The sequence below is a fragment of the Panicum virgatum genome, chromosome 9N, assembly GCF_016808335.1.
Source record: "Panicum virgatum strain AP13 chromosome 9N, P.virgatum_v5, whole genome shotgun sequence".
In the NCBI taxonomy this organism is placed as follows: domain Eukaryota; kingdom Viridiplantae; phylum Streptophyta; class Magnoliopsida; order Poales; family Poaceae; genus Panicum; species Panicum virgatum.
In genome coordinates, this window is record NC_053153.1 from 72124876 (window position 1) to 72140938 (window position 16063).

The 16063-nt window shown below is 44.1% G+C and overlaps 1 long non-coding RNA gene across 7 annotated transcripts; it reads right to left on the reverse strand.

Moving 5' to 3' along the window:
• Nucleotides 1-1568: 1568 nt before the first annotated feature.
• On the reverse strand, nucleotides 1569-12129 carry LOC120690483. 7 transcript variants are annotated; one of them, XR_005681784.1, is made up of 5 exons: nucleotides 11882-12129; nucleotides 11513-11578; nucleotides 11227-11281; nucleotides 10978-11062; nucleotides 1569-3582 (listed from the first exon to the last, which is right to left on the reverse strand). It is a non-coding gene; the product is annotated as an uncharacterized LOC120690483 (long non-coding RNA). The 7 variants fall into 7 exon arrangements; XR_005681786.1 differs by having other exon boundaries at nucleotides 11227-11284; XR_005681787.1 differs by having other exon boundaries at nucleotides 1569-3267; nucleotides 3494-3582; nucleotides 11513-12129.
• Nucleotides 12130-16063: the final 3934 nt, after the last annotated feature.

Below are 16063 nucleotides of genomic sequence, written 5' to 3' on the forward strand. Positions count from 1 at the left end.
ACGAGGAAGAGGGCGCTATAATTGCCACGGTGAGAACCGATCTTCACCCTCGGTGAAATCAGAGGGACGGTAGAATTTTTGCTGACGTGGCAACGGCGAGAAGCTACGGAGTCCCGCACGAATCATATATAGAAACTAGTGGATTGCGCGCGCGTTGCGCGCGCTCGTACTTTCTTTATATTAAATCAATAATTAATATGGTTAGAGAAGATATGTGCGCGCATTTATATTTACCGTGTATTTGTTTCTTTTTTTAGAGTTATATAAATAGCTAATGTAATTAATTGAGCTTTTGTGCTACAAAATGCATATAGGTACGAACTCACAGTAGGTAACTATAATATTAATATTATACATTATTTGTAGGGAATTATAATAGACAATAGATTACATTTATGTTACAACAAAACACTTTTTTTATATATACAACAAAACACATTTGGTGATCTAGTAAAAGGCTAGAATCTTCCAAGTACATAATCTAAATTCGAGCTGTAGTTGCAGCTGTTTTGGGATGGTCTGAAAAGAGTTGCGCGCATAATTCCCTTTTAATCTTAGAGGTAATTATCATGGTAGTAAAAGATATTTTCATTTGCAGGGCAATGTACATTTATGAAAATGGTATGTAGATCTTTTTTTATAAGATCTAACGGGGAAAATTGAAAAAAGAAGTGAGTTAAAGTTTTAGAAAATTCTTTTTTTTCAGGTGTAACCAAATAATATCGTAACGGGTCTCAGTTTGTGCAAAACATCCCAGGTAGCTGATGTGTAGCCCAAGTATTAAGGAGTGCATGTATGATAGTGTAAGCTGCTCAGGCTGCACAAGGAGCATTTTTGGTCGTTAAAGAGTTAGGTGATTGCCTTTTTGTTTCAGAAAGCGCGATAACTGTTTGATTAAAGATTTAGTAGAGTTATCATTGTCATAAGATGGGCAAAGTAACTAAATGGTCCATATAGATTAGCATTCCAATAGTTCGAGGATAATTTTGCTGAAATAGCCCGATCAATCACATTTGGTTAAGGTAGCAAGATGCAAAATATTTGCAATGGAATTGTGCTCTCTTGTTGGCCATACAGACATGCACCATTGCTTTATTTTCAAAATGCTGCGCAAAATTAAACAAGCAGTTCTAATATGGAACAAAGAACTTAAATACTTAATATGCATTAGATAGAGGTTTAGTTCTCATAACTATTAATTCTTACTAAGGCACTCCAAGTGCTATTGGTGATCCTTGGTCATGGCTTTGTACAGCTAGTGCTGTTTTTTGTACAAACAGTTGCTTTATGTATTCTTCAACAGGTAGTGAAGCTACAAGGCTCAGTGCAGAACCAAGAATAGAGACTCACAGTTCAATCCTAGGATGCTTATTTTTTTTTTCCCAGTTATCATGTACTGAACCTCTAGTGGTTGGCATACATTTCCGAAATATCAATAACCAAATTAACGTACCTGAAGTGATTGTCATGATGGTTCTACTTTATAACTGCTGGGAAAACCATTTTACAATTACAAATGGTAAAATGGTTTCATTTCTTCCTGCCTTTCATATATACTGGCCAACGTGTGAACATAGAGAAAACAACTATCCTTATTCATTGATCGAAATGTGAACATGAAGAAAACAAAATGTACTTGTTCATGTCCTGTCAAGGTCCAATCTATGTATAAACACAAGGAAAAAAAATTCAGATTCACAAGCTCCAGGATGTAATAATTGATGGACCGAATGATCCTATTGTTTGATGCTGCTACCGGCAGCGGTGAGCCATTAACATGATCTGGAGCCCAACTTAGAGTGCAGAATATTCATCCTTCTGTAATATAAAATAGACAGCAGGAGCATTAGAGAAAGCACATTATATCGAACTTAGATTATCAACAACAGGCATCAGGCATTGTCTTTCTTGCATCCTTATCAGTGTCAGCTTGTAGAACAACAAAGCTACCAACTTGGAAGATCAGGAGGAAAAATAGGTGGCCTGCGGACATAAGAGGTAAAAGTACCATTGTTGCATTATAATTAATATTAAAAGATTATCTCACAGGCAAAGCAATGTTGCTGCCATCTACTCAATCAGTAGCATGTTTACTCTGTATTTTGAGTGTTTAATTAAAACATACCATTCAATATTATTGCCTAGAATAGATAGGAACCACATTTTTTATCTAGATACTAATGTAACCCACTCAGTTTACTGTCATTGTATCATATGCCTTCAAGACATGGATAGCTCAGGATCATTGAAACAGGTGCAAATATCAATATTCAAAATAGAGAAAATATTTAAACGAAGTCGGAATGACCTGCAAGAGATATACATACTGTTTAGTGACAGCAAATCTAAGAACCTAATAGACCAACTTAATTAGTTTGTTACAGGAGAAAAAGTAATAGCATGAGGATTCCTTTCATGAGTTGGCGCTATGATAAATCAAATATCCACAGGGAGCATCAAAACTTCCATCTAAACAGTGGTAAAATTCTAAAAGGCAACAACGGAGGAGGAGAGATTAGGGAAAGCCAACTTGTCAGCCATTGAGGAATGACTGTGCGCGTACCGTAGCTTGTTTGATGGCTAGCTAGTGGAGCTTCAGTTGATCTTGCTCCTTTTGGAAATGACATGGTTAGACTACAATGAAATTTGAAACAGAATTACTTATTACTATTTGAAGTTTAGTTCAAAAAAAAATTAGGGTTGACAGAAGAAACTTGTGCACAATATGCAGGAGGTTTTTCGACATTGGTTAACACATTTTTAATTATTGCACATATCCTTCACACAAGCTTGTTTTTCCAAGGGTTCATGTTCATGTTCTTGGTGAACCTACATTGTCAAGCATCAGAAGCGTAAACACAAAGACAGTTTGCACTCTACTCGCAAAATGCTTTCTAGTGTAAGCGAGGAGGCAGACGTGAGTTTATATATGCAATAGCAGCTTTTATCCATGCGGGGATAGGGGAAAGTTTGACACCATGATAGGCAAAGATAAAGTGCATCATTCTCTTCCAAAGGATTGTGGGCTACAAGGAAAGCTAGGGCGGAAAAGAGTGGTTTTTTTGAAGAGAATTTTAAATGCTAACTGAAGTGACAAGGCAAGTGCAGACTGCAGACCCCAGTATAGGAGCAGCTAGTTCAAAGGTTGCCGGCTGGGATTTGTTTCCGGTTGCTATTGATTAAATGGTTTCACCAGTCGTACCTGTATCATTTGGTTGCTCAAATTGGCCTGTACAAATGTAATATCATTTGGTAGCTCCAATTGGGCTGTATAAATGTAATAGATAGTTAGATTGTAAATTCTAAGTGGGTCAGAAAGACTGTAGTAGCTGGGTAAATAAGTAAAATGAATATTTCCAAAAGGGGGTGGCTATATAGTAATTCTGTCCTAAGCATTGGGGCATTGAAGGCTACAGCTGTAGATATATTGTAAATATGAAGGAAGAATAAATCCTTGTAGCTAAATTTTCAGTAAAGAAGATTGTAGCAATACCGTTGGCAATGCGAAATAATTAATTTAGTAGCAGCAAGTGGACATTGGTCAAATCTCAAGTGTGGGTAGGGTCCATTTTTTTTGTAAGGCTGCGTAGTAAGAGGTCAAATAAAAGTGAGTTGTGAATGGGAATTTAAAAGAGATACCTAGCATAAGTGTAAGTGTACAGTATGGTGCTTTTCTGAACTCCATTCATAGTATAACCAAGCTTTCCTAAGATGACATTGCTGGAAAAGCAAGTGCGGGCAGTCCAAGTTTTTCTAGCTTGCCTAACAGGAGGCGAAGTAAAAGTGAGTTGCGGATGGAAATTAAAGAGGTAATGCCTAAGATAAGTGCACTTAATCAATTGTGTAATAGGGGTTTTTTGTGATCCTGATTTATAGCACAGTTAATATTTCTTAAGCTTACATTGATCTAAGAGCAAGTGTTAGTAGGACATTTTTTCTAAGCCTGCCTAATAAGAGGTCAAATAAAAGTATGTTCTGAGTAGAAATTAAAGAGAGGATACCTACAATAAGCGTATTTAAGCAAGTGTGCAGAAGGGTGTTTTTCTGAAATGCATCTGCAGGATAACCGAGATTTCTTAAGCTGTATATGGCAAGACAAATGTACTGCTTGAAAATGCTATATCTATCTAACATCATCTTTTTGTTGTTCCGTAATCTGATGTGCTGCAGTTATACCTGTTGGATTGATCTCCTTCCTAATAGACCCAACGGTCTATTAGGGCCTTAATCCGCGCCCTGATCGGGGGCGCCCAACCCTTAATGGTTGGTGGGCCCCCGCTGCACAGCGCCAAAATAAAAAGGGGGTGAGGGGCCGGGGCACACGACACGAGGTTCGTCGCGCCGCCAGCACCCTCACTCACATTCCCTAACCCTAGCCGATCTAGAGAGAGGCGCTGGAGCAGTGGGAAGTCTCACCGCCGCCACCATCAACCCTGGTTCGTCGTCGTCGGCGCCGTCCACGACAACGCCACCACGACCGTGCAGCTGCTGCATCGCTCGCCGCTGCCCTAGAGCAGATCTTCATCAGCGAACCTGTGATGGCTGCCTCAAGCTCCTCTGTGGTGATGGTCTCTCTCTCCCTCTCTCTGTACTCTAATATACTCTCTGTGTTCTAGATCTAGGAACTCTTTTGCACTTGTGAAAAGAAAAGATGGAAGATACCCCTCTTGATCCGTGTCTAGTCGATCCTAGAACACTAACTGATATTAACAATGGTATCAGACGTCATGCTAGTGCATAGATCCAGTAGGGGCAAAGACGGATTCGTCTGTGAATCGAAAGAAATCGAAGGAAAATAAAGAACTCGATGCAAATCGAAAAGAACAGAGAGAATCGATTGCAAATCGAACTCAAAAATGCAACCCTAACCCTAACCCTAGAGGTGAAAGGGCGCGGGGCCTACCTGGTCCGCGTGCCACTGCCGCCACCGGTGCGCGGGACGCGTTTGCGCCGCCGCTCGCCGGACATCTCGGCACAGAGAAGCCGCCGGCTTGCCGCTCCGGGACGCTGGGGTTTTGCGCATGCGGGGCTCGAGAGCCTGGCGCCATCCATGGCGAGCTCGACGGCGGCGCGCTCACCCACCGGCGAGCGCGCGCGCCGGCGAGCAAGCCGCGGTGGCGCCGCCCTGCCCACTCCGCCGGGCCACCATGGCCAGCGGCCGTCGCCTCCGTTTCGAGGAGAGAGAAAGGGGAGGGAAAGAATGAACTAGGGTTTGAGGGACGCCGCGTCGTCGTCGTTTTTGATCCGGCGAATCGCGCGGGCGACCGTCCGATCAAGATCGACGGTCGAGATCGCTCCTCGCTTCCTGGGCTGGCAGGCGGCCCATGCGGGCGGGGGGGAGGAGACGTCGCGGCGGGCCGTTTCGGCGGCCCGGCCGTTGGCTGTCGAGCCTCGGGCCCAAGGAAGGGTGGCCGAGCAGGCCGCGGGCCGGTTTTGCTCCTGGGCTGCTGAACAGTGTTTTTCGTTTTATTGTTTTTTCTATTTTTCCAGAAGCAATTTCAATAGTTTTTTGAATGAATTTGTTTATAGTTTGATCTCTATTCAATTTTGCACCAACGTGTATATTGTTTAGAGCTAAAAGTTCACAGTATTGCTTCTGAAAATAGAAATTTTCTACATGTTTCCGCTGCAAAAGTCATTATAGTTGTTCTTTACTTTAATTCGAACCAACGAGACAATTAAAGTTTAAGAGCATGATTAAAAGATTATTTTTGAGGATTATAGTATTGTTAATTTTCTGACCAACGTTGTTAATTACAATACTGTAATTTCATAGTTTTTGTGCATTTATTTCTATTTCTGCCCAACGGTGATATAGATTTAATTGCATAAACAGTTGTATGTTCTATTTTGACCAACGTTGAAATTTTACATGCAATTATTGTTATTATGTTCTCACTATTTTTTGAAATTTTCAGCGGGGATGAATTTGATGGGATTCATCAGTCACATCCCAACACTAAAAGGAGACAACTATGGTGAATGAATCAAGAAAGTTGATCTTGCTTTCGTCTGTGGAGAAGTGGATGAGATTATCACCACTCCAAAGCCCACTGAGCCACCGGCTCCAGTGAGAGGAGATTCTGACACTGATGCTGAGTGGCAGAAAAAGCAAAGGGACTATGCTCCCTTAAAGATGGCTTATGATCTCGAAAAGACAAAGTGGAATAACGCCAACAAGAAATGTGTGGCAGTTATAAAGAACACAATTGATCCTAATATTTTGGGTTCAATTGGAGAGTGTGATTCAGCTGCAGAATACCTTGCAAAGATAAAGAATCAGTTTACTGGTTCTTCAAAGACTTATGCCACACAGATCATAGAGCAGTTGGTCACAAAAAGATACTATGGCAATGCCGGTACGATAAGAGATCATATCATGGGGATGTGTGCTTTGAACTCCAAGCTCAAACCAATGGACTTGGATCTCAAAGAAGAGTTTATGGTGCACCTGGTGTTCGCCTCTCTGCCAAAAGAGTTTGCAACGTTCGTTGTAAACTATAACTCACAGCCAGAGAAGTGGAACATGAAAAAGGCAATTGCAATGTGTGCACAAGAGCAAGATAGACTCAAGAAACAGAATGGTGGGTCTGTCAATTTTGTGCATAATAACAAGAAAAGGCCTTTCCAAGCTGCTTCTTCCTCTAAAGCTAAAGACAAAGCCCCTATGCCACAGAAGTATCAGCAACAGCGCCAGCAACAGCACACTCCAGCACAAGATGAGTGCTTCCACTGTTTTGACAAGGGACATCGCAAAGCAGATTGTCCCGCTTATTTAAAAATGATAATGGCAAAGAATGGTGAGAATGTAATTTCATTTGTTAATGAATCCCTGTATTTAAAGTTTTCTAAATCTACTTGGTGGATTGATTCTGGTGCAACTGTGCATGTTGCAAATTCTTTACAGGGATTCCGTTCGACAAGGACTACGCTAAGAAGCGAAAGACAAATTAAAGTCGCGAACGGAGTACAAGCAGATGTGGAAGCTGTTGGCGATGTCTCCCTCGAGCTAGTTAATGGTTTCATGCTTGTATTAAAAGATGTTTTATTTGTTCCTTCGCTTCAAAGAAACTTGATCAGTGTATCACGCTTAGACACATATGGTTTTGGTTGTCATTTTGCGAATGGCAAATGTGAACTATGGTTTGATAATAATTGTATTGATGATACTGTCCTTTACAATGATCTTTATTTATTATCTATGCGTGATAAAGTGCATTCTGTATGTAATGTGAATGTGAATGAATCCTTGTCAGAGAAAGAAACAAAGAAAAGAAAGAGAACTCAAGATACTTCATCGAAATTATGGCACTGTCGTTTAGGCCATATTTCGAGGGGGAGAATTGAAAGATTAGTGAAAAGTGAAATTCTTCCACAGCTAGAGTTCTCTGATTTTGAACAATGCATTGAATGCATTAAAGGAAAATTTGTAAAGCAAATTAAAAAGGGTGCCAAACGAAGTGCAGGAACGTTAGAAATAATTCACACTGATATATGTGGACCGTTTCCTGTGAAAAGTGTGGATGGATATGATTCGTTCATAACATTCACAGACGATTACTCCCGCTATGGTTACATTTATCCAATCAAAGAAAGATATGAAGCATTGGATAAATTTAAAATATTCAAAGCTGAGGTTGAGAATCAGCTTGACAAAAGAATTAAAATAGTAAGATCAGACCGTGGAGGGGAGTACTACGGTCGACATACCCCTTATGGACAAGTTCCTGGACCTTTTGCGAGGTTTTTACAGGAAAATGGAATAGTTGCCTAATACTCTACACCGGGGGAGCCTCAGCAAAATGGAGTAGCTGAAAGGCGCAACCGTACACTAATGGATATGGTGCGCAGTATGATGAGTTATTTCTCATTGCCATTGAGTCTGTGGATGGAGGCGTTGAAAACCGCCATCCATATTCTCAACAGAGTGCCAAGCAAATCGGTGCCCAAAACGCCGTATGAGCTATAGACAGGAAGAGAACCCTCACTGACTCACCTACGGGTCTGGGGGAGCCCAGCTGAGGCTAAAATGTTTAATCCAAATATTGGAAAACTGGATTCCAAAACTGTAAGCTGCCATTTTATAGGCTATCCTGAAAAGTCGAAAGGTTTTCGTTTCTACTGTCCAGACATACATACAAAGTTTGTAGAAACGAGACATGCTGTCTTTCTAGAAAGTGAAATGATCAGGGGGAGCATGGTACCTAGAGAAATTGACCTTGAGGAGAAGCGGGTGTATGTGCCTACTCCTATGATTCAAGAGCTATTTTTCTCACTACCTGTTGATGCTGCACCAAAAGTTCCTGAAATAGTGACGTCAGTACCTTCTTCGGTTGTTGCTGCGCCAACTATTCCAGTTATTACGGTGTCAACACCTGTCGTAACTCCACCCATACCAACTGTGAGCGAAGGTTTGGAACCTGTCATCCAGGAACAGCCTGAACCCGTGGTTGGACATGAGGAGGTGGTGCTACAGCCCCCTATGGAAAATGTGCCAGAAGTTGAGGCACAAAATGTGCCACAAGCAGTAGCTCTTAGAAGGTCACAAAGAGAAAGAAGGTCGGCTATTTCTAGCGACTATGAAGTTTATAATACAGAAGAGGTTCATATGGAGGGTGATCCCACTTCGTATGAAGAAGCCATGAGAAGTATTCACTCATCTAAATGGCTGGAAGCTATGAAGGATGAGATGAAATCAATGAGTTCCAATGGTGTTTGGGACTTAGAGGAAATTCCTAAAGGAGCGAAAACAGTAGGCTGTAAACGGGTTTACAAGATAAAACATGACTCCAAAGGGAATGTAGAAAAGGTTCAAAGCACGACTCGTGGCAAAAGGCTTTACGCAAAGAGAAGGGATAGACTATAACGAAACTTTTTCTCCGGTTTCGTGTAAAGATTCCTTCAGGATTATAATGGCATTGGTGGCACATTATGACTTAGAGTTACATCAGATGGATGTAAAGACGGCATTCCTTAACGGGGATTTGTATGAAAATATTTACATGGCACAACCAAAAGGTTTTGTCATGAAAGGAAAAGAACATATGGGGTGTCGCTTAAAGAAATCCATTTATGGATTAAAGCAAGCCTCTAGGCAGTGGTATTTAAAGTTTGATGAAACCATAAGAAAATTTGGGTTTAAAGAAAATGAGGAGGACAATTGCATTTATGCAAAATTTAGAAGTGAAAAATTTATTTTCCTGATCCTATATGTGGATGACATTCTACTTGCTAGTAGTGATGTTGGTCTGCTACTGGAGACAAAGAAATTCTTGTCCTCAAACTTTGATATGAAAGATCTTGGTGAAGCTTCATTTGTATTGGAAATTGAAATTCACCGAGATAGAACAAAGGGGGTATTAGGACTGTCACAAAAGGCATACTTAGAAAAAATTCTAAAGAAATACAGCATGCATATGTGCAAGCCTTCACCTGCTCCAATAGTCAAGGGCGATAGATTTGGGAAATTTCAATGTCCCAGGAACCAGTATGAGATCGATCAAATGAAAGCGGTTCCATATGCTTCAGCTGTAGGAAGCATACAGTATGCTCAAGTTTGTACATGCCCTGACTTAGCTTTTGTTACCGGGATACTTGGCAGATATCAAAGTAATCCAGGACAGGCACACTGGATTATGGTAAAGAAAGCATTACGTTATGTGCAAGGCACAAAAGGCCTCATGCTAACATACAGAAAATCCGATTCCCTAGAGATAGAAGGGTACTCAGATGCGGATTTTGCGGGGGACATCGATGACCGAAAGTCCATGTCCGGTTATGTGTTCACACTCGCAGGGGGAGCTATATCGTGGAAAAGCTCCAAACAAAGCGTCACTGTGTCATCGACCATGTACGCTGAATTTGTGGCATGTTATGAGGCCTCGGGGCAGGTTGAATGGTTAAAGAAATTTATACCCGGTTTAAGAGTGGTAGACAGCATTCAAAGACCACTCAGAATGTACTGTGACAACGAACCAGCAGTGTTTTATGCTCACAACAATAAGTCAAGTGGAGCTGCCAAACACATTGACATAAAGTTTTATGTTGTGAAGGAGAAAATCCAGAATCACTCTATTACACTCGAGCATATAAGTACAAAGAAAATGCTTGCGGATCCGCTAACTAAAGGCTTACCACCCAATGTGTTCATGGAACACATAGCCGGCATGGGTTTAAGGGAAAGCCTGTGATTTTTGGAGAATAAAAAAGGCCCAAAAGATAAAGAATTTGTTTCAAAACAGTGATGTATATGGTAGCTGTTGAGTCTATCGGTCTTGGACCGTGACGATAAAGCATGCTCTATTTATCAATCTGTGATGGAACAACTAAAGGAAAAAGTTTCATGTTAAAGTATAAAGTTAAAGTACAAAGTGAGATCAAGGGGGAGAATGTTGGATTGATCTCCTTCCTAATAGACCCAACGGTCTATTAGGGACTTAATCCGCGCCCTGATCGGGGGCGCCCAACCCTTAATGGTTGGTGGGCCCCCGCTGCACAGCGCCAAAATAAAAAGGGGGTGAGGAGCCGGGGCACACGACACGAGGTTCGTCGCGCCGCCAGCACCCTCACTCACATTCCCTAACCCTAGCCGATCTAGAGAGAGGCGCTGGAGCAGTGGGAAGTCTCACCGCCGCCACCATCAACCCTGGTTCGTCGTCGTCGGCGCCGTCCACGACAACGCCACCACGACCGTGCAGCTGCTGCATCGCTCGCCGCTGCCCTAGAGCAGATCTTCATCAGCGAACCTGTGATGGCTGCCTCAAGCTCCTCCGGTGGTGATGGTCTCTCTCTCCCTCTCTCTGTACTCTAATATACTCTCTGTGTTCTAGATCTAGGAACTCTTTTGCACTTGTGAAAAGGAAAGATGGAAGATACCCCTCTTGATTCGTGTCTAGTCGATCCTAGAACACTAACTGATATTAACAATACCTTATGCAGACTTTGATATAATAAACCATAGATTTGCGTTTGATGTACCTGTAAGCTAGGCATGACTGCTTTGTGATGTGGAGGCAAAGGCTTCGTCTTCCATAACGGTGATGAACTTAGCATGCTGTGGTGCCTGGGAGGGTAAGTTAAGCAGATCCAAGATTAATAACGTGGCCTCCATTTTTTTTGAACCGGAACGTGGCCTCCATTTGGGGTGGAAATCACATTTTGAGTGGGGTATATTACGGGGCATGCTTATGTGAATGAAAGTATGCTACCAATCGGAAAGAACCGCACCTCTTTTGCTGCAGATCTAAGCAGGCTCGCCCCTTCTTCTGCTCTCTGATTGCTGCTGCTTTTTGGCAAGAAACGAAGAGGAGAGCTGTGATAAACCAGCAATATTTGGGGTCCATACTTTTAGTACTCAGAAACAGGAAGGCCTATGCAAAAACTGCAGAGCATAAATGGGGCTGGACAATGATTTGCTAAAAACAAATCTAAAAAACGTAGGCGGTCTAGAACTGCATAGGTCCCTAAGCAAGCAATGAAGCAAGTCTGAATAAATGTCATTGCGAGGGAATACCTTATTGTGTTCTTCCCTGTAAGGAATCAAACATTCGAACATCAAAGAATGGTGCCCTTCAATCTCCTGGTTCAGCAAGAGGGAGAACAAATGACAGATCTAAACAAACGGATAAGCGGCGCAAAGAAACAAAGGAAAATTGTATGTGTAGCAACTTAACAAAAGCAACCGTATCCAACAAAGAAGGAAAACTAATTCGGAAACGGAGAAAGGTCGTAGATCCGACGCCTCGTTCGTGGAAGAGGCAGGCTTCATTTCCACAAGGAAATGTTGCAAACAAGCGAATGCAACAATTGGAGTACGAAACTGGAAACCTTACATCGGCGATGACAGCATGGATGAGGGGCTAAGGATTTGGCAACAGCTTACCAGGAGGAGGACGACCACAGCTGCTCCATCGAGGACGACGACGGCCACATCTTCGCCGCGTCGGGCCTGGCGAGAGGCAGGGCAGCGAGGGAGGCAAGCGGGGGCAGGGCCGGCGCGCACGCAAGGAAGGCGGTGGGGCGGCGAGGCTCAACCACGGCTCGAACGGCTGTGTCACCAGTAGTTTGCAGGTTGACAAAACCCGGCCGCCTCCCACTCGTCGCGCGGCACAGGGGGGAGAGAGAGCGGGCAGGAGCCCGGCCGCCGCCCATTCGTCGCGCGGCACAGGGGGGAGATATATATATATATATATGGCGGCGCCCAGAGGAAGACGGCGGCACGCAGGGGCGGCGACAGTCCGTTGCGGGAAGCTGAGGCCGAGGGCTTGCGCATCCGGGCTGCTGCAGCAGCTCGTCGTGCCCGCCGCTCGATCCCCCGGCGAGGAAGGAGCGGGGACCCCGTGGATCTGGCCGTCGCCGCCATGGCCCCGCGCGGGCCTTCGCCTTCCGCTGCCGCCATGGCCCTATGCCCCGCCGTCGAGGGAGTGGGAGGGAGGACGATGGGGAGCAGGGGAGGAGAAGGAGAGGGAGAGGGAGGGAGGGGGCGGAGGGCCGGCGGCACCTGGATTCGCTCGCCTCCGCACCGCCGCGGTTGTTGTGCTCTGCCGCCGCCGCACTGCCGCACACGCGCCGAGATGGAGGGAGGAGGATGGGGAGTTCCGTCGCCGCCGCACTGCCTCCGCCTCCACCGCGGCCCGGACGCCGCGCGAGGCGCCTCCGCCCTGCCGCCGCCGCGCGGATCTCGCGAGGACGAATAGCCCGACGAGAACCATCTAGAAAAAAAAAACCGCGCGGATCTGGCGTTCACAGGTCATCGCGCGCGCAGAGGACGGTGTGAACACGAGAAAAAAAAAGCAGTTGAGTTGAGCAGCTCCTGCGCCGGTGTGAACGGCTCGACGAGGAAGACGGCGCTGTAATTGCCACGGTGAGAACCGATCTTCACCCTCGGTTAGAAATCAGAGGGACGGTAGAATTTTTGCTGACGTGGCCACGGCGCTCGCCACGGAGTCCCGCACGAATCATATATAGAAATGAGAAGGACAGGCGAAACGGGGAGCTCGGGACGTTTGGACCGGATCGATGTGAACCTCGTCGAGCTGCTGCCACAGGGAACACGGAGGCGCCGGCCTGCTCGCATCACAAACTGGCGGGACGTGCGACGGCCGGAAAGGCGACGACCTCGTCTTCCTCGGAACACGCGTACGGCGTACCGATGAAACCGTGTCCTCCCCCGCTTCATCGCGTGGAAAGAGATTGGAGAAAAAACGCGCAGATCACACGCACCGTCGCCGCTGTGTGCTGATGCGCTGTGCTGGTCGGCTGGACGACGGACGGAGGAGTGGTAGGAGCTCCGAAGCAGGCAGGCAGGCGCAGGCATGCCCACTCCGCCGTGTGATCGCTGCGAATCTTGGCACAAGTACAATGCGTTTGAAAACGTTTCTGCGAACCAAATCTTTGCATATATAGCAGATAAAACAAGTACTACCAGAGCAAATATAATCTAACTCACAATACGAAAAACAAAGAGCAGGGGGGGTTGATTCTTTAAAATCTGGTGATCCAAATTGAACTTTGCACAATTTACGTGAAAAAGTTGGTTTGCATGATATGTTCCCGCATATATTACCGCAAATATAAACAGATATATAGTCATATATGTACATCTCGTTGCCTGTTTTGGTCACAGAATGTGTGCCGAAACACAGAATAATTTATTTGGCTAGAGGAGCGCCTGTGCTTACTGAGACATGAAAGCAAGTAGAGGACGCCGCGTCGGTCTTTTTTTTAGTTAAAAGAAGTAAAGAACTCGTAACGGCGTCCGGTCTGAACCTACTTCCCGTCGGAGACCGGGGATTGACGACCCATCAATCATCCCACGCAGTTCAAACAAACGTACTAGGGATATTGATATTGATAGAAATCACAGGAGACCAAACGTTCACTCTAGTGGACGTCCAGAGGGGAGGATTTGAACGTTAGGGGGTGTTTAGTTTTAAAAAAATTTATACAGTACCCGTCACATCGAATCTTCGGACACATGCATGAAATATTAAATGTAGTTGAAAAAAATAATTAATTACACAGTCTAACTGATTAGCACGAGATGAATCTTTTAAGCCTAATTAGTTCATGATTGGACATTATTTGTCAAATAACAACGAAATGTGCTACAGTACTAAAACCCAAACTTTTTCACCAACTAAACACACAATTAGTTGAAATTTTGCCTGCATTTGATTTCCACGCAGCTGATTAGACCGAGAATATATATAGTGGCTGAATGGGAACACGAGGGGAGGCATGGAACTGACTGCTCTGCCATGGGGACTGTTTGTCTAATAAACTGGTTTTGTATATGCTGTCCCAAATGTTGGAAGGTAGTGGTCACCATCAGGGTTTGTGGTTGCAGTGTGTGCCTGTTTGATTTTCAAATTCTGTTTTGGCCCTCATGTGTATAGGACTTCTAGAATGAGGAGCACGTACTGTGAGTTGACCTTCAACTGCTACGCTTCTAGAGAAAGAATGCATGCGTGCATGAGGATGTATTTTCTTTGAGCAAGGTGCTGCGTGTGTGTGCTTGTTAGATCTCCAAGTTTTGGCGCCTGTATGACTTCTAGAATGAGGAGAAGGTACTGTTAGTCCCCAACTGACAGCTGACATGCTTCTAGAAAAAAAAAATGCTGCCATGAAGTTATACTTTCAAAAATACCATCCCAAAGAAAATTGTTATCGAGCTAGCAAATGCATTCGTGGGAAGCAGGAATTCGGAGTAATTTCATTGCAGAACTTTGAACTTATAGCTTTGAATATCATGGTTACTTTTACTACAATTTTTTAACTTATAGCCCTGGATAACATGCTTACAATTAGCAGATAATCACATAGTAGTTCAGTGCTGTAAAGCAAAAGCAATAGGGCCTCTTCGAGATTTTAATACAGCTGCTAACTTTGAATGAAGCAGTGCTGGAAGGATTTCAGTGGTGGCTTTTGTCTGAGTTGCTTTCAGGCACTCCACATGGACAGGAAAAGATCAAAAGAGAACTCTAGTTTGGAGGTATCTTTCTGCCAGTTTTAGGAGAACCTGTGATTTGACCTGTTACTACTTGCTAGTATGAGTTTCTAGACCAGCTCACTAGGTTTGAGCAATTCTTGGCTAGTGACTGGACATGTAGTGATGTGAGCTACGTCCTTTGAACAGCTCTTCCAGAGAAGTTCACCACAAGTTACTGGCTACAGTACAATTGATCGACGGTTACACGTAACTGAGATATAATAATCTCTGGTCGCAATTTCTCAGGGAGAACTTAATACGTCAGGAAGGCCTGAGATCATGACATGCTTTGCAGTTCAACCGTAAGCCAAGTTTTTTTCAAACTGAAAGAGTGTTACAATTGAAATGCCGCCAGTACCGGATCCGGTTTGGCAGACTTATTTGATGATCCGCAACGAAAATTGCCGTACCGTGCACAAGATTGCTGAAAGGGTGCCATTTGCTGAGAAGGTAAGTGGGACTTTGAATCATTCAAGTTCCTTCCAACTTTCAGCAAAGAATGGTCCGTCTTCTAGTATTTGGTAGAACGGTTTTGCTGTAATCAACCTGTCATTATTTACGAATTTGAAATACTTTGTGAAAAATTACGATCAGGTACTAACCGAGACCGACCGCTTACGTGGAGGAATGAAGCTACTGTTCTGGATTGACTGTGAACTAACTCTAAAGTCTGAACTAGGAAAGCAAGACCCATGGATGAGCTCCATCCACACAAGATCATACACATGTTTTTTCTTCCAACAATTAAATCCCACAAAGAATTCTAAAAAAAACTTAAATGAATGTTTTCAATTTTGTCCCGGTGTCCCAACCAAACAGGGCCTGAAATGTTAGACCTGCCGGACCTGCCAAAAAGGAAAAAAAGACCGTGACGGCTGGCACCTAACTAAAGCCAGCGCGCGTTAAGGCATTATTATTACCGACCGTTTCTTCCCTCCCCCGCGGTTTATACGCATTCAAACATGCGTTCAACGTCAACGTTCCAATTCAAACCCTTTACCCGTCCGTTGCCTTCCCTCCCTATTTGAACCCGCCTCCCTCCTCCACCCAGTCATCGCATTGAACGCTTCACAC